General features: G+C 37.0%; 1 long non-coding RNA gene and 1 pseudogene across 2 annotated transcripts; both read right to left on the bottom strand.

Moving 5' to 3' along the window:
- Positions 1-4,182: 4,182 nt before the first annotated feature.
- Positions 4,183-7,254, bottom strand: LOC118484295. 2 transcript variants are annotated; one of them, XR_004873227.1, is made up of 8 exons: positions 7,168-7,254; positions 6,995-7,015; positions 6,729-6,773; positions 6,272-6,456; positions 5,459-5,487; positions 5,304-5,358; positions 4,732-5,222; positions 4,183-4,665 (listed from the first exon to the last, which is right to left on the bottom strand). It is a non-coding gene; the product is annotated as an uncharacterized LOC118484295 (long non-coding RNA). The 2 variants fall into 2 exon arrangements; XR_004873226.1 differs by having other exon boundaries at positions 4,183-5,222.
- Positions 7,255-8,624: 1,370 nt separating this feature from the next.
- On the bottom strand, positions 8,625-13,271 carry LOC110887393 (annotated as a pseudogene).
- Positions 13,272-26,790: the final 13,519 nt, after the last annotated feature.

Below are 26,790 nucleotides of genomic sequence, written 5' to 3'. Positions count from 1 at the left end.
TGTTGCACCCACATACTAAAAAAATAAAAAAAAACAATAAAAAAATGAAAGTGTGTATTAATTACTATTATAATAATTTTTAGCCATTCAATAAAACTTATTTTCCATTATATAAAATAGATACTTAAATGAAAGTGATAGTTTTTTTAAAAATATAAATAAAAAAAGTGTAGAAAATAAGTTTCAAGCTTTTTTAAGTGAATAATAAAAAGTGTTATAGTTTCTAAAAATAAATAATTAAAAAAGTTATAGTGTAGAAAAAAACTAATTAAAAATGTTTTAAAAAAAGTCTAATTACAAAAATTATAGTTTTTTTTTTAATAAAAATAACTACTTAAAAATAGATTTTAAATAAATAATTAAAAGTAATAGTTTTTTGACAAGAAAAACTAATTAAAAGAAGGTTATTATACTAAACAATGGTTTTAAAGTTAATTGTAAGAAGTTTTTCAGAAATTTAGAGAGTAAAAAAAATAAACTAACAATAATTGGAGGAAAAATAGTTTTATTAATATTTAAGATAAAAAGTCACATCTAACGTTAGAAAGTAAAGAAAAAACCTAACTATAATAATTGGAGGAAAATTAATATTTAAGATAAAAAGTCACATCTAACGTTAGAAAGCAAAGAAAAAAAACCTAACTACAATAATTGGAGGAAAAAACCGTTTTATTAATATTTAAAATCAAAAAGTCACATTTAACATATAATTGATGTGTATATTCTTCAATTACATCCCAAAACTCCACATATTTTTGTGGTCCGCGTGAGAAGTAGGAAAAACCACTTGTTCACTTGTAGTATATGATTTGGCAATTCACTTTGTACTATACGATTTGGCAATTCACTTGTACTCTACGATTTCGCAACTCACTTGTACTATACAATTTGACAATTCATTTGTACTAATACGATTTGGCAATTCACTTATACTATACGATTTGGCAATTCACTTGTACTATACGATGTGGCAATTCACTTGTACTCTACGATGATGCAATTCACTTGTACTCTACGATTTGGCAATTCACTTGTACTATACGATTTGGCAATTCACTTGTACTCTACGATTTGGAAATTCACTTGTACTATACGATTTGGCAATTCACTTGTACTCTACGATTTAGCAATTGCATGCAAAGATGTGACAAAAATAGCTGTAATGGTTTCGGGCCCAAACATGTAAGCCTAGTCTTGGACACAATCACACAAAGCCTACTAATTTTCCAAAATATCAGGATCCAAACAAAACAAGACAAATTCAAAAATAAAATCAAATAGTTATAAGATAGCCAGCCGATGATGGCATGTCGGACGAGGCCAACAACTACGGAAGGTAGTGGTGCAAAAAAACTGGTTCTAGACCTGACCCAGCGTACCTGACCCGAAACCGGTAGCAACCATACTTGGTTCTGAATTGTTTGTACCCGATAGTTCCTACCCTACCTGGTTATACTCGGGTAGATACCGGTTAAAACGGAATAAACGAATGTAGTCAGTTCTAGGCATTACCAACGCTATATAGCCTTTTTTTTTTAACATTTTGACCGTTAGAACCAGTTCTAGAGAAATGTTAGCATGGTAAATCAAAAGGTCAACAAAATGGACGAACTCGCTATTTTACCCCTTTTATCCATTATTAATGTCACACAACCAATGGCGGAAACATCAGGATTAGACGAACAAATTGCTCAAAACATCATAACACTATAAAACTATTGTGACAATATACTTGAAATCAAATTTCATAAAATACTAAAATGTCATACATCGTTCAAATAAATCGAACATGAAATTGTTCAAATATAATTTATTTTATAAGTGAGTTTCTAGTCCACCCTAATCTTGTTTCTTCAACATCTTGTCTATAAACCTGCAACATGTATTAAAATAAAAATCATCAAATATGCTGGCGAGCATACATGTTCAAACCAAAGTTTCCAACGCAATTAAAGTACCTATCCAACATGAATAAGATGATGCAAGTTAACAGTTATGCCGAAACGATGTTACTCTACATGCTCAAACCAAAGTTTCCAACGCAATTAAAGTGCCTATCCCAAGAATCTAGCGGGATGGTTAACATGTTTAACTTAACAATACCCAAAAGAATAGTGGGCAGGGCGTTACAACCTATAGCACAATAATTGTTAAGGTAGGCTTGATCGAAGTTAATGAGCATATAGTAATGAAGTGTTTACATTAGCATCACATGTATAACAAGAATCAAACATTTCATGTGTTATTTGAATAGAGTGTGAATAAATAAAGTTTAACGTGTTTGTAAATTTGAATATGAATATAAGTTGCACCCAAAAGTGTTTAAAATGAAAATGAGATCATGTATACTCACATTGGTTGCGTATGAGAATCCATTGAATTATCGCATGAGTAGAGATTGAGAAAATCCAAGAGAACGAGCAAAGTGATTACCCTAGATATTTAGAATTTACACATAACGAACTCGTTACAAATTGTAAATTAAATATAACCCCTAATGTTTATGATTTGCAATTTAATTGATTTGGTATTATATTTTATCACATTATTAATGTTTAAAGAATTAGAATAACTCGTTAATTATTTATTAAAAATAAACGATCCTAATATTTATTGTTTATAAATTAATAATTTGTATATTATATTTAGATCACTATAATCTTTATAGTTATAAAAGAAATAAAGTTGACAATTTATTTTCGTTAGAGGTTTTGTTATAAAAGGAAAAAAAATAAAATGAACATGATACTTATTTATGTTGATTATGTTTTTAAGAGAAAAGAAGGAATGGTAAAAGGAATTATAAAAATAAAGCGAATGGATTTATATAAAAAAATCAAAAATGAATAAAAACTATGAATTTAAAGGGGTTTGTAAACGTTAAGAGAATTAAATGTAAAAGGAATTATAAAGTTTTTATTTTAAAAATACAGGAAAAATGAATCTAAATTAAAACACAAACTTACTTAACCCACTTATTGTTTTATGTAAAAAAGAATATATCAACAGTGAATGTAAAAAAAATATATCAACATTCCATGAGGCCGGGTTCAAAACCATGACCTCCGATATACTCGCAACACAATTAACCATTAGACATTGACCAGATTCATGTTGGATAAATATTATTATTTCATTTAAACGAATTCTGCAGGTCGTCTTCTTTATTTATAAAAAAAAAGGTATGCATAACTGTTATATGTAATATATATTTATAAAAAAAAGGTATGCATAACTGTTATATGTAATATATTAAAATCGCGTTTTCTTCCTCGTTTCAGTTTTAAGCGGTATCAGTATATATGTAAAGGATGAAAAAGAAAACAAATGAGGGAGAAGGTTATACCGAAACAACAAAGACGTGAACTCGCGACTGTTTTCTGGTAGTCTTCTCGGTTTCCGGCGGGTCACGTAAAACTCCAGCGACTTCCACACTTCTCCGATCAGTGGCGGATCTAGAAATTTTTCCCAACAGGTTCCTTTTGGTAGATTTTCACTAATTTTCACTATTTTTTTTAAATCATACAAAATTTCCACTATTTTTTTCATTTTTTTTCAAAACTATGGGGGTTCCCAGGAACGCCAAAATACCTCTGGATCCGCCACTGTCTCCGGTGAATGTGAAGGGGTTCGAATGAGCGTAGAGAGGGTTTTTCGAATGGTGTGTGTCTCTCCGACCATACATTATGTCGTATTTATAATCGCGTTTCGGACTCGTCTTTTGGAAACCTTTGTAACAGAAGTCGTACGCGTTTTCTTTGGTTAAAAAAAGACTAGGTTCATGATTGACACATAGTTGGAAACTTATAATTGAGATTGAACCAAAAAAAAAGAAACATAGCTAATACTTGCGCTGTTCTCGGTTTTGGGCGGCAAAGAAAAAAAGGAAAAATCCGTTCTTTTTGCGAATATTAGATTAAAGGTTGTGCTATCTATCATAAAACGAAACAAGTGGTGGGGTGGTAAGCATGCGCGTTTTGTTTTCAAAGTTTAAGATTCGGATCTTTCACAACGGGTCGGATTTCGGGAAGCCATTTTGACGAATGTTACAATTAACTTCCAATTAATTAGGAAGTGACTTTGTATTTGATTCATCCCCCCCCCCTCTCTCTCTCTCTCTCCATACACACACACTTGATCTACAAGAATGTCAGCATGGTAGATCAAGACGTACACGTGCTTTTTCTCTGATTTGTTGGGTCAGGTCAGGTGTGATGTGCAGAACCCAAAACATAGGGCTTCTCGACATAACACGTCATACTTAGCAATTAGATGTGTAGAACCCAAAAAATAACTATGACCATGCTCAACATCTAGAGGGTTACGCGTATGGCAGGAGACTCTCTCATATGTTTAGATTCATGGAAGAATTGTTAGCGCAAGACATGGAGACACGTAAAATTTAGAAAACCATAATCGAACATAACCCCAATAACAAATATGTTCCAAAAGATATACACAATGCTCACCAGAAGATTAATGCCGGAAAGTTCGATAAAAAGCGTCACCCATGTAGAAACTAGAACAACTGGTTGTCGAGAAATACTTCACCTATTACACGCTGCAGGATCCATCCACAAACGCCACTAAGAATATTTTCTCTGTTAATAAGTTGTCCTTCGATATGTGCCAGGCGTTCCCGCATGTGCTGATGATCGACGCGACCTACAAAGGCAACATTTACAATCTTTTATTTGTGTAAGTTGTGGCTATGATGTCGACAAACCAGACCTTTTATGTTGCGCATGCCTATATGTCGTCCGGAGACCTATGAAAATACAAGTTGGTTGTAAGTAGGTCTATCAGATTAAGCATAATCCTGATGATTTTGTTAGCCGATACCAAGCCCAACTTGTTGCCAATGGCTTTTATCAAACTGAAGGTATGGACTACACTGAGACTTTTAGTCATGTGATTAAACCCGCTACTATTCGTCTTGCTTATCAATTGCGTTTTCTCGAGGAAGGGCTATTCGACAGGTTGATGTCAACAATGTCTTTCTTCTTGGAGAGTTATCTGAGACTGTCTCAGCCACCAGGCTTTGTTAACCAATCTAGATCTCATCATTTTTGTTCGTGCAGAAGGCTCTTTATGGCTTAAAGCAGGCTCCTTGTGCTTGGTTTTCTAATCTATCTTCGGCTCTTCTCACTACTAGTTTTACGCAGTGCCTTCAAGACACCTCATTATTTGTTTATAGCAGATATCCGATATTGTGCTATGTTCTGGTTAATAATAACAAACTGTACTTAATAATAAGAAAAATAAAATAACAAAAAAAACTTATGTAATAATTTGTCATTTACCAGAATAACTTCGTCTGCTACATTCATGTGCCTACAGAAGCAGGGTCCTCTGAAACTGATTTAAAAATTACGATGTTAATAAAGTGTAACATGTTACGGTTAGCATGAGAAAAAAAAAACATGAAAACAAAACACAGATTCTACAAATGAAATACCTTGAAGAACTTTCAGCCATATGAAATACCTACAAAAAGAGGTTACATAAACAAAGCACGTCAAATGAATTATTTAAAAAAATATAACCATTATGATACATCATAATAAAAAACTGTGTAACCAAATGATTTACACTGACAATTAAAAAAAATTAAAACTCCTCAAAATATACAATCCTATTATACTATCATCAAATACAGATAAAATTACCTAAAAAGATGATAGATTACATAAACATGACAATCATATAAAATACATCAGACTGAAAAAATCATAAGAATTTCCATGACAATAAGAATCAGGGTTTCTTTAACATAAACTTAAACAATACATCAGACTGAAAAAATCATAGAAACATAATCATACCAAATATTCTGTATCAAAATCGCATTTAGGGTTTTGCATAAACATAATATTATATAAGAAAACCATAATCTTAAAAACCCTAAGTAAACATAAATAACAATGCTAATGGGATTTATGCTTTGGAATGACATTCACAAACTTATTAACAATCAGAATCAAATAAAAGTTATTATACATCAATTCAAATAAAACTTAAGACAGATATTCATACAAATCGGATATAGGGTTTCGTATAAAAAATATTCTGCATCAAAAATCGGTTTTAAGGTTTCGCAGAAACAACATATTCTTAAAAAAGCAATAATCTTAAATACCAAAAATGAACATATTTTTCAATCCCAAACGGATTTAGGGTTAAATAAACATAAACATACTTTAAACACAGAACATAAAAGGAAAAACACATGAATAATGATTAAAGAATGAATTTAACAAAAACAACTTACAGTATGTAGAGCGATATGTGAAATTCAGGAATCGATTCAATAAAGAGTAGATGTAGATGAAGACGGTCAAGAATGTAAAACCATCTATATATGTAGATCCACTAAAGAAATTCATTGTTATATGGAAACCGATGGTATTCTTGGAAGAAGATTGGAGAGAAGTTGAAGAGTTGATTGAACCATAACTGCAAAGGAAGTAAATAACTATTTTTAAAAATAAAACGGCAAACTAATAATAGAAACATTGACTAATTACAGAAACAGACTTATAATTTCAAATTGATAAATTAAGTTTAAAAACATTAATCTATTTATATTTAAACAACATTTTTAAAAAGAGACATAAAATTATCTTTAAAGCAAAATTGAAAAATTGATAACTGAGAATATTATTAATTAAAAAAAAACTTAACGGAAAACATAAAAAAAGAAAAGAAAAGTATAATATTTATCTAACCTCTGTTGATTGACCAATGGTGGTATTCCGATTGTTATGACGGAACTAGGGATTCACATGGAAAAAAATAAAAAAAAATCAGTAACTGCGATAAATATATATGGTCGGATCTACAGAAATAAAGATAAATGAAAAACTTGATTTTCTTTGAAACAAAAATCAACAAAAAGATCTGATCTAGATTTTGGTTTTTAAACACAGTAAACATGTTCAATCCGTTAGATTAAAGATGAATCCTACATAAACAACAAAGTGAAACAACATACCTTCAAGATTTATGATCGGATCTTCAAAAATCAGACCAAATAAGAAGTTAATAGAAGCACAAACAATGTTTATAAATTTAACTTTATATAGAAATGAATAACATAAAATCAAAAGCCGATCTTGATTCAGAACATATAATAACAAATATTTAGATTGAATTTAGTGTATTTACCTTTGATGTTGACCTAATTTTTGTAAAGTTGGTGAGAAGATAACCGATTGTATGTTCTAAAGGAAGAGAGAAGAAGGTAAAGTTGAGGTAGGTATGAATGAGAGAAAAGAAAATGAAGTACGTTATAAATGATCCGAATATATGCAAAAGGTGTATTCGGAAACAATAAACCCGACCCACACCATTCCGGATCCCGCGTCCATTTTGTTAAAATCGTGATTGATGAAGCCATTTGAGAATTCCCTCTTAAACTCAACACAATAACTTGCCACGTCAGCAAAATTGTCCCAAATCCAATGCCACCTAGCCCACATCACATCTCATTTATATAGATATATAGATATAGATATTATTTTGATCTGTGTTTTGAAAATGGAATTGGTTGACAGGTCTGCTAGCACAGGAAGAAGCTAGCAAGTATCCTTGTAACTGAACCAACATTTAATTTTCAAAACACTAATTACGTTACTTTGTTGTTGAAGAACAAATATTTACATCAATAGAACGTCCATAAATATGATTGAACTCAAATTATGTATTTAACAGTGAAAAGAACATATATCATGATTATATTATTTGTTACAACTTTTAAATTAAGTCACCGTGGGATAGGGGTGTTTATGAGCCGATCCGATCCGATCGAGAGTCTGCTCGTGCTCGGATTGAATTACAACCGATCCGATCCGATCGGATCGAATTTGCAATACCGAGCACAAAAGCGATGCTCATGCTTGGATTGAATTTGAATCGAGCGGATTGTTTTCGCTCGAGTTTGCTCGGTTTTTCTCAAATCCTAACTAAAATCGAGCGGATCATTTTCGCTCGGTTTCGCTCGATTGAATTATAAGGCTGCGTTCAACAACAAAAACAAATCCTAACTTAATTAAAACATATCCAACACCTTATTTACAAAAGCAATACATAACTAAAATCATGATTCTAAAAATGTTCTTAACAATATCAAAAAGCACAAAATAAAGTGAGAAATACAAATTGTCATTTAGCTCAAAAGCCATAAACTTCTTCTTTATGCTTGATCATTTCCATCCACAAAATTCAACTTCAAATCAACATATAACCTATAAACACAAGCATTAAATAAAACTATTAAGTTCTACACATTACATAACAACTTTTAGGGTTAGATTTTGATATTAACTATTAAGTTGGGCTAGTATATATTTTGGGCTTTTAATCTTTAAAAATCTATAATATATATATATATATATATATATACTATTAATAAAAATAATTCGAGCGAAACCAAGCAATCGACGAGGGAGCGGACCTTTGCTCATGCTTGGATTGAATTTGAATCGAACCGATCCGAGCGGCTCATTTACAAACTGAGCGGAAATCGAACAAGCATTTTTCGAGCAATCGTCGATCGTTGAGTAGTTTGGACAACCCTACCTTGGGAGAAAATATAGAAAAGATAAATTATGTAAGATTTTGATTATTTAATTAGAAATAGGACCATACAATACATAAAAGTTAGCGGTACAACCATTTAATATACATAAACACTTCTGAAAAACACATCTCAAAATATACATAAACACTTCTGAAAAACACATCTCAAAAGCTTATTTCTTGCTAATCACCTATCGAATCATAGCAGGTATATTATATTTTGGAATGAGCGATACGTCTTCTTGGATAACATGATCGTCAATGTCTTGTGTCAACATGTTACCTAGCTCTTCGACGAATCTCTTCATTGCAATAGTCGACAACCATACGGGTACCAAAATTCCAGACTCGCCCTTATGCTTTATGTAACGTGTATAGAAACTAGCAACATGGAAATCAGGCCCTGCATACACAGATTTCCCCCACCCGAAATCTAGTTCAAGTAATCCAAACCGTGTCAAATCTGATATGATATAGCTTCCAACAGTTGTGAAGAGGGATCGTCCTCTTATAACCATTAGATCAGTAATGGATCTCATGTACTCCTTAGTGACTTCAGATTTGGCTTTCATCACAAGCTCCAATGCGTATCCTAACGGTTTGTTACATATGTCTTGAGCTTTAGAAATAGCAGCCGGGAAGCCAAACACGTTTCCATAATATCCTACCGGGATCATAGGCTTGAACTTTGAACGAGCGTTGACAATGATCATCATACGCATGTCATCTTCAAGGCAGCGGCGGACCCAGGAATTTTTCAATGGGGGTGCGGAACATTTTTAAAAATTTTAGGCCCGTAGGTATATAAGTAAAAAAATCGGTTCATATCGGATCGGGTCGGGTCGGGTCGGGTTGGGTCATGTAAAATAAACGGACATCAAACTAAATTTATATAATCATCAAAAACATGTCAAACCTTGTTACAAACATAATTAAAACGTCGACGCCCTACGTGTTTTCATTTTTTGAAATCTATCCAAAATATCATCTAAAACTAATTTCTTAAGCAATTCTTTCTTTATATAACATAAGTTCATCGCTCCATAACATAATGTTTCAATTTTAACTTTCAACTATTCAAGCCCTAGAAATCATAAGATAAGTTGTAATCACCCTAAAAATATATAAACAACATAATCAACCTAAAATATATAAACAACATAATCACCTTAAAAATCATCTAAACAACCATAAACAGCGTCAAAACACATAAAATTTCAAACCTATTTAACAACTTTATTACCCTTTTTTCTCCTATAATATCAACCAAAATCATCAAAATAACAAAGAAACTTACCCGTGTTCGGATTCCGGTTAGATTTGGTGTCAAACGACGATGGTATGTTGGCTGATTACGGTGGTTGCCGGCTGCTGGACTGTTGTCGCTGGGTGATGTTGTTCGTTGGCAGTGCAGGGACGCAAGAGAGAGAGAGAGAGAGAGAGAGAGAGAGAGAGCGGGAGAGAATTTCTAAAGATTTTGGGCTTTAATTATTTTATTATAGTTTGAAATATTGTTGGGTTTGGCTAATGGGCTAAGGCTTAGTGGGCTAGCTAGTTAGGAGTTATAAGTGGGTAAAGGTATGGGTATTTGGGTTTAAAATATAAATTGATAACACTTTTTACCTAAGGGGTGCGGACGAAAAATTTCAAGGTTGCGGTCGAAAAATTACAAGGGGTGCGGACGAAAAATTCCAAGGGGTGCGGACGGGATTTTCGACGGAATTTAGCACTAATTTTTTTTCCCCGGGGGTGCGCCCGCCCACCTTGGGTTGACTTTAGGTCCGCCCTTGCTTCAAGGTTCGGTTGGATAGCGATTGTACGACAACGCCAAAGGCTAGCTGTAGCACCTCAAAGGTGGTACAACTTTTTAGGTGTGTTGGAAGGAACCTACGAAGAGCTAAGAGCTGAAATCTGAGTAGGTCCAAAGAAAAATGACTTGTGTTTCATATCATCCAACGTGAAGATTTTACCATTGGTGTCTGCCACTTCATCATACTCGTGATGAGTGCATGTTACATGCGGCACTTCTCTTGCACAAAGCATCTCTCTTTGCCAAAGAGGGAATATTGATGGTACTGATGCACCATTTGTCACTTCACTCAATGTTGTCATGAATTGTGCGTATCCAAATCCATCACATATGGTATGATTGAATCGTACGGTTAAAATGAAACCTGCATATAAGAGTCGTGTCACCTATAATTTTAATTGATTAAAAAAACTTCAATTTAACTATAAATTCACGTAAAATAACCTTGTTGACCAAAGAAATTGTTAAACTGGCCCTTTTTTTCCAACGGACATTGACTGATCACATGGGCTCAAGGTAAGTTATTTTATTTTATTTTTTGTTATTTCATTTTTTATAATTTATTTAAAATTGAAGATATGATACGTTTAAGTTTTCTAGTATTTTAAAAGTTAAGTTTATTTTTAAGTTTTTAACTTCTTTTACAAAATTAAGATTTAAAAAAATAAAAAAAATAAATAACTGAAGTTTTTTATTATTTAAAAACTAAGTTTTAATAACCTTATCTTTTAAAAATACCTTTTTTTAAAAAAATAAGGTTTTAATTAGTTTTGAAACTAAGTATTAATAATTTCAATTTTTTTTAATTATAGGAAATAACTTACATTTTTTAAACAAATAAGTGGTTTAATTTTTTTTGTTAAAAATTTACGTTTTTTAATTCTAAATATGTTAAAAAAATAAGCTTTTAAAATAAAATTGTTTAGATGTATTAATTAATTTATTTATAACTTTTTATGTCACAAGAGTTTCTATGGGCCTACGTTGAAATGACGCCACTCATATTCTTGTGGTATTGTTGTGCAAAAGGGACACACGTTATCGTTTTAGTGAACGCATATACAAATGTTACCGTTTTAGTGGACGCATATTTTTAAGAAGATTCAAAGTCAATTGCATTTTTCCTAAAACGTGTTGATCAAATTTTGATGATTTTCCTGTGTAACTATATGATCATACTTAAGTGTGGGTATAGCAATATCATGATTTCATCAAGCTCCCTGCCTCGTTTTCTTTTTTTGAAAGGCAATCAATATATATGTAGAAAAAAACCCTAGAGAACCTGGCAAGAAGCTAAGAAACTACCAGTCCAAAGAAAAAGTTACAAGCAAAGAAAAAACCCACATATATTTTTAGATTTTTTTCGTATTTTTTTCCTTTATCTATTAGCTATTCATACCATCCACATGAATCATATCAAATATATGTTGAATACTTAACCGATTTGCAGATCCGATTGGAGATAATTGGCACCGAATATAAAATACTTAACCGATTTGCAGATCAGATTGGAGATAATTGGCACCGAATATAAAAAAAACAATTACTTGGATTCCTCTTGGAATCGTGACACACTATCAGATCAAACGTTTGAGGGTACTCTCAAAAACCTGATCGAATTAGACCAAGAGGTTTCAAGAAACGAATTTGTTGTTTGTTCAAAATTGTGTACCTTTTCCTTTGTTTTGTATTCTGTTACTAGACTTTGTGAGTAGTTTTTTTACTGTCTATATCCCACCAACATGTCGGTTCTTTGGTACAAATAATGAAGCCCATAAAAGACCAATCGAACCATAGTCAATTAATATGCTCAAAAAATAATACGCCCAAATAATAAACCCAATTAATTAGTAGAGGCTCATTATGAATAATGAACCAACAACGTATATGTTGTATATAATTATATATAACATCGACTTAATTTAATTATAAAATCACATACACCAAATTAATCTTGTTAAATTAAAATGAGGATACACTCCCGCATCTCCTAACTCGTTTAGTATTTAATAAGATTAAGTTTAGTCGACAAGTTAAATTAAACCGCTAAAATATGTTAATAACACTAAAATTACCAACAATATCTTACAATGAAGTTATACTTATGTATAAAGTTAACCATAATATATAGAAAATGAAATCAATTAGATACTTTAAATTCGAGAAACATCTAAAAGTTATTCATCAAACTAGTCAAAATTAAAAACTTTCTTATTTTCCTGTATATTTTGCCCATAGTTCCACATAAAAGTTTACCTGAATGAGCAACAGTTGTGAATCAAGGATGCCACTAGATCCAGGAACATCATAAAGAAGCTCTTCCCTACACGGGAACGGCGGTTGTAGCGCGACCCGGAACTGCTCTAGTGTAACATCCGCTTCCGCCTCGATAAACAACACCTCCTCACCCGAGCAATCCACCATAAGCTTCCTTGTGGGACCTTCCTTTAGCCTGCCAGCGAACGGGTAGTAAAACACCAACGCCTTAGCCAGCGCCTCCCTGATCACACTCGCTGGATTCTTATTTCCCATTTTTGGATTGCTTCCGTAAATATGAAAAAATGGAATATGAAACCTAAGGCCTTCCTGATCATCAATGTCGGAAAGAGGCTTCAGTTCCCGAGGTGTCGGTTTAGTAGGAACGATGAGCTCTGGTGGTTGTCTCCGGACGGTGAACGTCAACGGAGTGGTGGTGATTTGTTGTGTCATAACTGGTTTAGCTTTGTGTTGGTAATTTGAATTTGAAAGACTGTGGTAACATGTATATTTGTAGTGGTGTGAAATTTGGGGACCCCTCACTGTCTTCTACACGTTTACGTAACTTAGCGGTCTGGGTTCGGGTTCAGGTTAGAGTTCGGATTCGGCTTCGGTGAGGTCGGCTCCCATCCAGATATTATTTAGGGAGTTTGGAGAGTTAGGGGAAAGAGGATATGGCGCCTTTGTGCCATTTGGAAAGTTTGGAGAGATGCCCTAATAAGTGCATGCATGAGGTTATATAAAATAATCACATTATCCTAGCTAATCACGCATAAATAAAATATAACATGCGTGATTATGTATGTGTGATCGTATGATTTCATCATGCGTGAATATAAGATTTGTCCGTGCGTGATTAGGATTTGAATTTTATAATATTCGTGATATACTATCTTACGCATTGCACGTTAAGGAATATTGTACGTGTGTATATATATGTGTGTGTGCGCGCGCGTGCATGCACATGTGGAGGTTTAAGGGGGAACTCGGAAAAAGTGTGGAACCGGAGGAAACCAACTAGGGGTGTAAACAAGCCTAGAGGCTCGAGAGCTACTCGTGATCAGCTCGGTTAAAAGCTCGAACGAGCCAAGCCTTAACGAGCCCGAGCCCGAGCTCGAGCCTAAAATAGAGCTCGTTTTCTTATCGAGCCCGAGCTCGAGCCTGAAATACGATGCTTGTTTAGGCTCGCGAAAACGAGCCCATACAAAATTTTAATTTTTTTATATATAATATATTAATAATGATGATAACATTGATGAGCCGAGCTAGAGCCGAGCTTTGGCTCGTTTAAGCGATGTTGAAGTGACCTTGAGCCGAGCTTTTAGCTCGTTTAAGGTTGTTCTCAAAATAGTTCGAGCTGAGTCGAGCCGAGCTCGAGCTTTGGGTTTTACTCGCGAGCCGAGCACGAGCTCAAAGAAGTAGGCTCGAACCGAGCCGAGCTCGAGCTCGAGCTTCATAAAAACCTAACGAGCCGAGCTCGAGCCTGGTCGAGCTCGGGCTCGGCCCGGCTCGTTTACACCCCTAAAACCAACTCAAACAAGCTCTGATTGAACTCATTTCATGACGTTGGTATCGGCTCATTGAACCATAGTGTTTAGCTTTTAGGGTTTAAGGTCTCTCGTTAGGATATTGCATAGTTATTTTTATAATTAATATATTATTTTTCCCCAAACACGTTTATCATGTTTTGGCTAGCTAATTCAAAATCCCCAAACACGTTTATCACGTTTTGGCTAATCCAAAATTTGTATGAATATATTAATCGAAATGAGTTTGAACCAGCTAATTAATCACGCCCAAAACAGAAATACCAAAGTGTCACTAACCGAAAACTATCAGTAATGAATATGATAAAACTAAAACTTGGCTATAGGTTAGGTTTTGATCCCATAACCAAACAGATGCGATCCATTTCACCCATGATATATTAAAATTTAAGAGGAAGTTAAGGCAACGTGATATGAACATCTGACCTTTGGCCCTTCAATAAAACTTATTTTTCATTATATAAAATTGCTAATTAATTAAAAGTGATAGGTTTTTAAAAAATAAATAATTAAAAATCTTTAGTTTTCTAAAATACATAATTATAAAGTGATAGTTTTTTCAAGCTTTCTTTCAATGAATAATAAAAAGAGATATAGTTTTCTAAAATAAATAATTATAAAAACTATAGTTATTAAAATATTATAGTTTTGATAAAAATACTATTAAAAATAGTTTTTAAATAAATAATTAAAAAGTTATAGCTTTTTAACAACAACAACTAATTAAAGAAGGTTATTATACCAACTAAACAATAGTTTTAAAGTTAATTGTAAAGCTTTTGCTGATATTTTAGAAAGTAAAAAAAAAAAGAGTAAGTTGCCATTTTAGTCCTTGAGGTTTGTTCTAAATTGTTATTTTGATAATTGTTATTTTCATTCAAAAACCATTTTTTATTCAGTTTTATATATATACAGAGAGAGAGAAAGAGAGGGATGGGGTAAAAACTAAACAATTTTTCATTCGGCAACGTATGAGAAACAATTTTTCAAACGTATTTAAAAACTAAACATTTATGCGTGCCATTTTTATATACGTTTGAAAAATATATTTACGCGTGACGTTTTATAGGAGCTCGGACCAACGATCAAGGGCGTAAAAAACATATTTTTTTTTTCGTTCGACACCGTGCGCAAAAAATATATTTTACATTCGACAACTTACGTAAAAACATTTTTCAAACGTATGTAAAAACTATTTTACGCCTTCCGTTTTTATATACGTTTGTAAATTAGATTTACGCATGACGTTTAGAGGAGCTCGGGTTGGCGATCATTTTTTTTACGCACTTTGTCAAAACATTTTTTTACATAGTGGTGTTCTCATCCTGAGTTCGTGTAAATGTTTAAGCACGTTGTCAAAACCTATTTTACGCACGTTGTCGAATGTTTTTCTAAAAAGTTGTAGTGCAAAGTTATCAAACGTTAACGAATGAAATAGAAATTCTCAATAAATATATAAGACAAGTATAGCTTGCATTTTATAAAGAATATTATGTCAGAATTAGGGGAAATAGAGTAAAGAGAAATAGATATTATTTTCGATAATTTTTTATTTTCTAATAAACATATAAAACAAATATAGCTTGCATTTTATAAAGAACATTATGTCATAATCAGGGAAAATAGAGCACAAAAATAGATATCATTTTCGATATTTTTGTATTTTCTAAATTACGTAATACTTTTGGTGTTTGAATTTAAAAACTAATATATTTTTTCCCAATTTTAAATATAAAAAGAATAAAAGAGATAAAATGAGAGAGATATTGATGATATGATATGTTTTAGAGATAAAAGAGTGGAGATGTGACATTGAGATAAAAAGACTAAATACCCTTTTAAATTAAATTGATTATAGGTGATGTGTTAAAATTCTATTGGATAAGAGGAGTTCTCATTGTTCTCACAACTGGTATTGGTTCTTTCTTGAACCGAATCCTATATATATACATATATATTAGGCTGAGGTAAAATAAGAACCACCCTTAGTTGAGAAAACCATAGGAACCATTATTAACCTTAGATCTTTCTACAATATGTGGTTGAGATTGAATTTTAATAAACATGTGTCATGTGTTGTTTATCTTTTGTAAAAAGTATTTATTTAATGAGAAAATGATTATTTGGTTAAAGATCTATTAATTATTTACAAGAAACATGTCATGTCAGGAGTCTTTTAATTGTTTTTGACTCTACATTCAAACTATCGAATCTTTTTATTATTTTTTGTCTATTTTTTTAAAATGTGAAAAAAAATCCTCTTTAATACATTTTAAAAAAAATATAAAAAAAATTGAAAACATAAACCAATTTTTAACATCCCAAGCTTCTCTATTATTTACGTTTGATGGTTTACGCCGGCGCGAACGGTTACGTTTTACGTTCGACCAAAATAAACCACCATTTTTATTTTAATATTTCTCTTATTACATTTTTTTACGTTTGATGTTTTACGTCGGCTTTTTTTTTTTTTACGTTTGATGCTTTACGTCGGTGCGAAAGGTGCGACATCAACCGAAAATTCTTTTACACAACAAAATAAAAAATAAAAACGTACGTAAAAACTATTTTGCACGTTACGTTTTTACATACGTTTCCAAAAAAGATTTAAGTGTGACGATAAGAGGAGCTTGGGCCAACGATCAAAGGCGTAAAAAGCATTTTTTTACACATGTTGTCAGACATTTATTTCCGCAAGTTGTCGAATGTAAAACATATTTTTTCCTACCGGTCGACGGATGGTATCGGAAGGTTTTTTTAATGCATGTTGTCGAATGTTTTTTAACGCACGTTGTCGAATTTTTTTACGCGCATTATCTTTTTTGAACGTAAATGTTTTTGTTTATTTTTTTACATAGTGGTGTATTGCGTAAAGACGTTTTTTATACATGTTGCCAAACATTTTTTATGCACGTTGTCAAAGTCCATACCTTGATTTATTTACACACATAAGAAATCGACAAAACCCCGCTTGTGACACTCGAGGTTTTTCCGAACGATCACCTTGTAATATTTCGTGTATATATATATATATATTATTAAATGGAAACGTGATTTTACTTGATATGTGTTGTGTATGTGCATTATATATAAATATATAATAGAGCCGAGACCACGACCCGAGACCATGACTCGCAACCGGGCGGTTGCGAGTGGGCCACTCGGTCTCGAGTGGGCCGTTGAGCCGAAACCGGTTTGGGCCGAAACCCCAAGCCCAACCCGAAACCCCCTAGTCTTGTTGACACTTGGTATATAATCCCCACTTTCCTTCATTTCCTTCATTTGGCACTACACACAAACACATACACTTCTACTCTTTCTCTCAACTAGAAACCCTCAACAACACACCCCAATCCCTTCCTATTTTCGGTTCAAGCAAAGATCCCGGACAAGAAACTCGGTCAAGACTATCACTCGGACATTCCATCTTCTCGGTTCTCTTTTCTTTGTTTTCGGCTCCTCCTTTCATAACCGGTTAGTGCTATCTTGTGGGTTATCTTTTGTGTATAAGATGTATGTATGTTGTATGAACTAAGAAATGGTTGGTTAGTAGTTTATGCATGATTATTAGGTTGTTTTGTAAAGTTTGTGAATATGTGTTAACATGACTAAAAATGACATGATATTGGTAGTTTACAAGTGTTCATAGCCAACTACACTATGCTTCTTTGTTTCTTGCAAGAATGATGATGTTTAGCATAAGATTTTCGGCTATATAATGTATGTTTTCTTGTTTAGCATCAAGATCTTGTTAAATGTGTGATTTTCGGTTCATAAATATGTGTTTATGTTGGCATGAAGACCCTAGAAAACTATGAACATAAGAAGAACTTGTTTGAATATGGTTTGAAGGTTTTAAAAATGGCAAAGTTTGATCTATCTTTACTAGCTTTCAGATTAGGCAAAGTGTTAGTGAAATATTATTGGTTGTTTCCTTTTATGGGCCTGAATTCTTGGTACAATTTGGACTGTCATACCTGCATCATCACGAGTATTTGAAAGTGACAGCATTACGACTCGCAACGACAGCATTCCGACTCGAAACCGCACCGTTGCGACTCGCAACCAAAGCATGACAAGTCGAAACCACGTGATTGCGACTCGAGACTACGTCGGTTGCGACTCGCAACCACAGCATGATGACTCGAGACCACGGTTACGACTCGCAACCATAACGTGACAAGTCGAAACCACCTGGTTGCGACTCGAGACCAGCTGGTTGCGAGTGGGCTGTTCATCTTGGTTACTGGGCCCATATGTGTTTAACTTGGACTATCTGTTGACTGGATTATGTGTTGCTGTTGACTGCTTAATTACTTAGGCCGGCCCAGTAACCCACTGTTTACTTATATGCTTGATACGTGTTAGTTACGTGCCTATATGTGTTTTACGTGAATGCTTGTACACCGAACCTGACCTATACCGGTAACCATGTTAGGACGTGGTGACCAACGTGATTGACAAGTAACCTAAACCTACCGAGCAACCCAAGGTGAGTTCACAACTTGAAAGCATGCGTCCCGGTGGTTTGGGACACGAGACTAACAACCCTATCCCCTGGTAAAAGGGGATACCATTTACATACTTTCCCTAGTTATTGGGAACAAAACTTACTTTTCCTTCCCGGGTATTGGGAAACCTTTTGGTTAATTACTGTTTATACGGATTGCAACTAACGGCACTAAACGAAACTCTATCACTCAAGTCCCTACTACAAATACCGATTAGTCGCCGGGTTAGGCGAGCGGGTTATTAGTTGATAGCGCTATTTAGGTGTTTACCAGCCTCACACCGTGCCCTGGTTTGGGACGGTCGTGAACTAATGTACTCAGAAATCCGTCAATGATGATAGAACATTGACATCGGGGCATCCTGCGGATACGCAACGGTTACCTAGTGTTCGGTATTGGAAAAACAGTTTAGTCGCTAACTTTTGGGGTAGCTCCCCAGGGCATGTATAAACGGATAAATTAACCGGTGAAACAAAGTTTTTGGTAATTAAAACTGGACAACTAGTGAACTCACTCAGCATTATTGTTGACCCCCTTACTGCATGCTTTGCAGGTAACCCGTGACGAAGGAGCTTGCTGCTTGGGAACGTGTAGTGTCTGTTCACCCTTGTGTTGGGTGTTACCTTATTTTGGACCATGGACTTGTTTAACTACTACTTTATTTATGCTTCCGCTACTTATTACTGCTTTGAACTTAAAACTTTAAACCCTGAACTTAATATTTGCTAAGCTTATGAATAGTAAGTATTACTTTTGTTATCAACTTAAGTATTCGGTATAATTGGTGGCTGGATCCTGGTCAGTCACGCCCTCGAAGCGGGTGTTATCCGCAGGTGGATTTTGGGGGTGTGACAGATTGGTATCAGAGCCATTGGTTATAGTGAACTTGGTTTTAAAAAGGGAAAAATCTTTTTGGAGAAAACCAGACTATAACCCGTGACTCGCGATGACACTACACTCCAAGTGCAAGGCTCGACACATTTGACTTCATAGCTCGGACCAGTGTTTACTTGTTTGCTTTATGTTTCCTGTTATGCTATACGTACTAGTGTGCCTAAACTAGATAGATACACCTCTCTCTTCTATCTCATTCTCGTTACACTACGGCATCGCACTCATACTGTGTTTTCTGGTTATGAAGACAATGAGTGGACGCGGAAGGGGAAACATTAACATGACGCAGGCTCAGTTCACTAACCTGCTCAACACCGTGGCTGCAGCTTTCGCAGCTCACCCTATAGGTAAGCTCGTTGTTTTAGGATGTATAGATCCTACCGCCACATCGACTTTTCGCCTCTAAACCTATACGCTTCGCTTCTCACGAACAGGTCAGCATGCACCTGCGCAACCACCAGTGTGTACTTTCAAAACTTTCATGGATTGCAAGCCTCTCCCTTTCAACGGCACTGAGGGTGCCATAGGTCTTCTGCATTGGATTGAGAAAATTGAAGCTGTCTTTGCTGTTTGCGAGTGTCCCCCTGCAAATTGGGTGAAATTTGCTACTGCTACGCTTGAAGGAAGCGCGCTTTCTTGGTGGAAGGCGCAGATTCAGATGTTTGGGTTGGAGACTGCAAATGCTACGGCATGGGAGGATTTCAAGGATATGATTAAGGATGAATACTGTCACCGGGATGACATCCACAAGCTTGAGAATGAGTACTATGAGCTCAAGATGGTTGGGTCGGAAATTGAGACCTACACCAAGTTATCCAATGATTATGCTGCTCTTTGCCCAAACATGTCTCGACCAATGTACCGAAGGATTGAACTGTACATCAAGGGTTTGGCTCCAGAAATTCGAAGCCATGTCACTTCAGCCAACCACACTACCATTCAGCCGATCGTTCGACTTGCTCACAAACTCACTGATCAGGCTGTAGAGGAGGGCAGGTTGCCCAAAAGGATCAGTGCTACCGTCGGAACTTCTAGTGACAGCAAGCGTAAGTGGGAAGGAAGTCAAAGCAAGGATGCTAACCCCACTCAGGCCCCAGCGCAGCAAAGGAAAACTGAAAGCAGCAAAGGCACTCAGCAACAGGGTGGCTACCGGGGAAGCTACCCTAAGTGCAACAAGTGTAACAAGCACCACAATGGGGCATGTAACAAGGGCCAGTGTCAGCGATGCCACAAGATGGGGCACGACGCCAAGGATTGTCGAAGTCAGTTCCCAGCTAGACAGAATCAGCAACAACCCCAACAGCAACAGCAGCAGGGAAACAACCGGGCATGTTTTAAGTGTGGAGCTGAGGGGCACTTTAAGAAGGATTGTCCTGAACTGAATCAGAACCGCAACAATAATCAGGGAGCTGGGAACAGCAATCAGAACAACAATGCTGGGAATGGTGCTAGAGGAAGAGCTTTTGTGATTGGAGCTGGAGAAGCAAGGAATGACCCCAATGTTGTGACGGGTAAGTTCCTACTCGATGATCGTTATGTTTCTGTGTTATTTGATTCCGGTGCCGATGCTAGTTATGTATCCCTACGTATTAGTAAGAAGCTTAAGCGTCCGCTTTCGTTACTAAGTTCTCCTCACCTCGTCGAGTTAGCTAATGGTAGAAACATCGAGGCCTCACACGTTGTCAAGGGCTGCAAACTAGAGTTGTCTGGTCAGACATTTAGTATCGATCTTTTCCCTGTTACTCTCGGAAGCTTCGACGTCGTTATTGGTATGGATTGGTTATCCAAGCATCGTGCTGAGATCCTCTGTCAAGAGAAAGCAGTTCGTATTCCTCGCCGTTCTGACAAACCCCTCATTGTACCAGGTGGCAAAGGCGGAGAAATCTCCGGCATTATCTCGTTCTTGAAGGCCCAGAAGTGTTTACGAAAAGGGCACACCGCTATCTTAGCACTTGTTACCAACACGCAGGAAAAGGAAAAGAGGATTGAAGACTTTCCAGTAGTGCGTGACTACCCCGAGGTATTTCCTGAGGAATTACCTGGACTCCCTCCCCATCGTCAGGTCGAATTCCAAATCGAGCTAGCTCCCGGAGCAGCGCCTATAGCTCGTGCGCCTTATCGACTAGCCCCCGCAGAATTGAAGGAACTCTCTACTCAACTGCAAGAACTATTGGATAAAGGATTTATCCGCCCTAGTTCATCACCCTGGGGAGCACCGGTACTCTTTGTTAAGAAGAAGGATGGCACGTTCCGAATGTGCATTGATTATCGTGAGCTGAACAAGGTTACCATCAAGAATCGTTACCCTCTCCCGCGAATCGACGATTTGTTTGATCAACTGCAAGGATCGAGCTACTACTCTAAGATTGATCTGCGATCAGGCTACCATCAGTTAAGGGTCCGCAATGAAGATATTTCCAAGACTGCATTCAGAACTCGTTATGGTCATTATGAATTCCTCGTTATGCCCTTTGGAATGACCAACGCGCCTGCAGTATTCATGGATCTTATGAACCGAGTATGCAAACCCTACCTCGACAAGTTCGTGATTGTGTTTATAGACGACATCTTGATCTACTCGAAAAGTCAGGAAGAGCATGAACAGCACCTACGCCTTATCCTCGAACTCCTTCGCAATGAGCAACTGTATGCCAAGTTCTCGAAATGCGACTTCTGGCTTCGAGAGGTCCATTTCCTTGGGCACGTGGTTAACAAGGATGGAATCCACGTCGACCCTGCAAAGATCGACTCTATAAAGAATTGGCCTACCCCTAAGACTCCCACTGAAGTTCGCCAATTCTTGGGATTGGCAGGTTACTACCGCAGATTCATTCAGGGATTCTCAAAGATTGCACAACCCCTCACTACACTTACTCAGAAAGGCGTCACCTACAAGTGGAATGAAGCACAGGAATCTGCTTTTCAGAGGCTTAAGGATAACCTCTGCAGTGCTCCTATTCTCTCGTTACCTGAAGGCACGGACGACTTTGTGGTTTACTGCGATGCGTCTATTCATGGGCTCGGTTGCGTGTTGATGCAACGCGAGAAAGTTATTGCTTACGCCTCTCGACAACTTAAGACACATGAAAGGAATTACACAACACACGACTTGGAACTGGGAGCGGTGATATTTGCGCTTAAGATATGGAGACATTACCTGTACGGTACCAAGTGCACCATTTACACCGATCACAGGAGTCTCGAGCATATCTTTAAGCAGAAGGAGTTAAACATGCGACAACGTCGATGGGTTGAACTTCTGAATGATTACGAATGCGCCATCAAGTACCATCCGGGCAAGGCCAATGTTGTGGCAGACGCCCTCAGCCGGAAAGACACTATACCACGGCGCGTGCGAGCACTACAACTTACTATCCAGTCTAGTCTCCCTACCCAGATCCGAAATGCTCAGATTGAAGCTTTGAAACCGGAAAACATCAGGGCTGAGTCCCTGCGAGGATCAAGACAACAGTTAGAGCAAAAAGAAGACGGCGCCTACTATGTGGCAGGGCGCATTTGGGTCCCACTTTACGGAGATCTACGAGAGCTTGTGATGGACGAAGCCCATAAGTCCCGTTATTCAGTACATCCTGGTGCAGATAAGATGTACCACGACTTAAGGACCACTTACTGGTGGCCTGGCATGAAAGCCCACATAGCGGCCTATGTTAGCAAATGTTTGACCTGCGCAAGAGTCAAGATCGAGTATCAGAAACCAGCAGGCCTACTCCAGCAACCGGAAATCCCAAAGTGGAAATGGGAGCAGATTTCTATGGATTTTGTTACAGGGCTACCTAGATCCCAACGCGGGAATGACACTATTTGGGTGATAGTAGATCGATTGACTAAGTCTGCACACTTTCTGGCCATTAAGGAAACAGACAAGTTCTCAACCTTGGCAGAAATCTATTTAAAGGAAGTAGTCTCCAGGCACGGGGTGCCAACTTCTATTATTTCCGACCGAGACGCTCGTTTCACTTCCGAGTTGTGGCAAGCTATGCACAAATCCTTTGGCTCACGTTTGGACATGAGCACCGCTTATCACCCGCAAACGGATGGGCAGTCTGAACGCACCATCCAAACCCTGGAAGACATGCTTAGAGCATGTGTGATCGATTTTGGCAAGAACTGGGAGAAGCATCTACCGTTGGTGGAATTCTCCTACAACAACAGCTACCACACTAGCATTCAGGCGGCACCTTTTGAGGCATTGTACGGTCGTAAATGCCGATCACCTCTTTGCTGGGCGGAAATAGGCGACAGTCAACTCACAGGCCCAGAACTAGTGGTAGATACAACGGAAAAGATTTCCCAGATCAGGCAACGCATGGCGGCAGCTCGTGACCGTCAGAAAAGCTACGCTGACAAGCGTAGGAAACCGTTAGAATTCCAGGTCGGGGACCGGGTTCTACTTAAAGTCTCACCCTGGAAGGGTGTGGTTCGTTTCGGTAAACGAGGTAAACTGAATCCACGATATGTTGGACCATTCGAAATTACCGAGAAAATCGGTAAGGTTGCTTATAGATTAAACCTGCCTGCAGAGCTGAGTGCAGTGCACAACGTATTTCACATATCTAACCTGAAGAAGTGTTTGTCGGATGAAACACTTGTAATTCCTTTTAAGGAACTGACTATAGATGAACAACTACACTTTACTGAGGAACCGATTGAGATCACGGATCGAGAAATCAAAACCCTCAAACGTAGCCAGATACCCCTTGTGCGAGTTCGTTGGAACTCACGGCGCGGCCCAGAGTTTACCTGGGAGCGGGAGGACCAGATGAAGTCCAAGTATCCCCAGTTATTCCCAAACGAAAACCCCAGCACTGAAGCTACAACCGAATTTCGGGACGAAATTCCAAACTAACGGGGGGATGATGTGACACCCCGTTGAAACACGCTAGCTTGGCAGTGGCTGCTTCAACTTTCGGGACGAAAGTTCTTAAAACTTGGGGATAATGTGACACTCGAGGTTTTTCCGAACGATCACCTTGTAATATTTCGTGTATATATATATATATATTATTAAATGGAAACGTGATTTTACTTGATATGTGTTGTGTATGTGCATTATATATAAATATATAATAGAGCCGAGACCACGACCCGAGACCATGACTCGCAACCGGGCGGTTGCGAGTGGGCCACTCGGTCTCGAGTGGGCCGTTGAGCCGAAACCGGTTTGGGCCGAAACCCCAAGCCCAACCCGAAACCCCCTAGTCTTGTTGACACTTGGTATATAATCCCCACTTTCCTTCATTTCCTTCATTTGGCACTACACACAAACACATACACTTCTACTCTTTCTCTCAACTAGAAACCCTCAACAACACACCCCAATCCCTTCCTATTTTCGGTTCAAGCAAAGATCCCGGACAAGAAACTCGGTCAAGACTATCACTCGGACATTCCATCTTCTCGGTTCTCTTTTCTTTGTTTTCGGCTCCTCCTTTCATAACCGGTTAGTGCTATCTTGTGGGTTATCTTTTGTGTATAAGATGTATGTATGTTGTATGAACTAAGAAATGGTTGGTTAGTAGTTTATGCATGATTATTAGGTTGTTTTGTAAAGTTTGTGAATATGTGTTAACATGACTAAAAATGACATGATATTGGTAGTTTACAAGTGTTCATAGCCAACTACACTATGCTTCTTTGTTTCTTGCAAGAATGATGATGTTTAGCATAAGATTTTCGGCTATATAATGTATGTTTTCTTGTTTAGCATCAAGATCTTGTTAAATGTGTGATTTTCGGTTCATAAATATGTGTTTATGTTGGCATGAAGACCCTAGAAAACTATGAACATAAGAAGAACTTGTTTGAATATGGTTTGAAGGTTTTAAAAATGGCAAAGTTTGATCTATCTTTACTAGCTTTCAGATTAGGCAAAGTGTTAGTGAAATATTATTGGTTGTTTCCTTTTATGGGCCTGAATTCTTGGTACAATTTGGACTGTCATACCTGCATCATCACGAGTATTTGAAAGTGACAGCATTACGACTCGCAACGACAGCATTCCGACTCGAAACCGCACCGTTGCGACTCGCAACCAAAGCATGACAAGTCGAAACCACGTGATTGCGACTCGAGACTACGTCGGTTGCGACTCGCAACCACAGCATGATGACTCGAGACCACGGTTACGACTCGCAACCATAACGTGACAAGTCGAAACCACCTGGTTGCGACTCGAGACCAGCTGGTTGCGAGTGGGCTGTTCATCTTGGTTACTGGGCCCATATGTGTTTAACTTGGACTATCTGTTGACTGGATTATGTGTTGCTGTTGACTGCTTAATTACTTAGGCCGGCCCAGTAACCCACTGTTTACTTATATGCTTGATACGTGTTAGTTACGTGCCTATATGTGTTTTACGTGAATGCTTGTACACCGAACCTGACCTATACCGGTAACCATGTTAGGACGTGGTGACCAACGTGATTGACAAGTAACCTAAACCTACCGAGCAACCCAAGGTGAGTTCACAACTTGAAAGCATGCGTCCCGGTGGTTTGGGACACGAGACTAACAACCCTATCCCCTGGTAAAAGGGGATACCATTTACATACTTTCCCTAGTTATTGGGAACAAAACTTACTTTTCCTTCCCGGGTATTGGGAAACCTTTTGGTTAATTACTGTTTATACGGATTGCAACTAACGGCACTAAACGAAACTCTATCACTCAAGTCCCTACTACAAATACCGATTAGTCGCCGGGTTAGGCGAGCGGGTTATTAGTTGATAGCGCTATTTAGGTGTTTACCAGCCTCACACCGTGCCCTGGTTTGGGACGGTCGTGAACTAATGTACTCAGAAATCCGTCAATGATGATAGAACATTGACATCGGGGCATCCTGCGGATACGCAACGGTTACCTAGTGTTCGGTATTGGAAAAACAGTTTAGTCGCTAACTTTTGGGGTAGCTCCCCAGGGCATGTATAAACGGATAAATTAACCGGTGAAACAAAGTTTTTGGTAATTAAAACTGGACAACTAGTGAACTCACTCAGCATTATTGTTGACCCCCTTACTGCATGCTTTGCAGGTAACCCGTGACGAAGGAGCTTGCTGCTTGGGAACGTGTAGTGTCTGTTCACCCTTGTGTTGGGTGTTACCTTATTTTGGACCATGGACTTGTTTAACTACTACTTTATTTATGCTTCCGCTACTTATTACTGCTTTGAAC

This window comes from Helianthus annuus, chromosome 11 (assembly GCF_002127325.2).
Source record: "Helianthus annuus cultivar XRQ/B chromosome 11, HanXRQr2.0-SUNRISE, whole genome shotgun sequence".
NCBI classification, from domain to species: domain Eukaryota; kingdom Viridiplantae; phylum Streptophyta; class Magnoliopsida; order Asterales; family Asteraceae; genus Helianthus; species Helianthus annuus.
The sequence above is the reverse complement of the archived record's forward strand: the minus strand, read 5'-3'. Positions and strand labels throughout refer to the sequence as shown.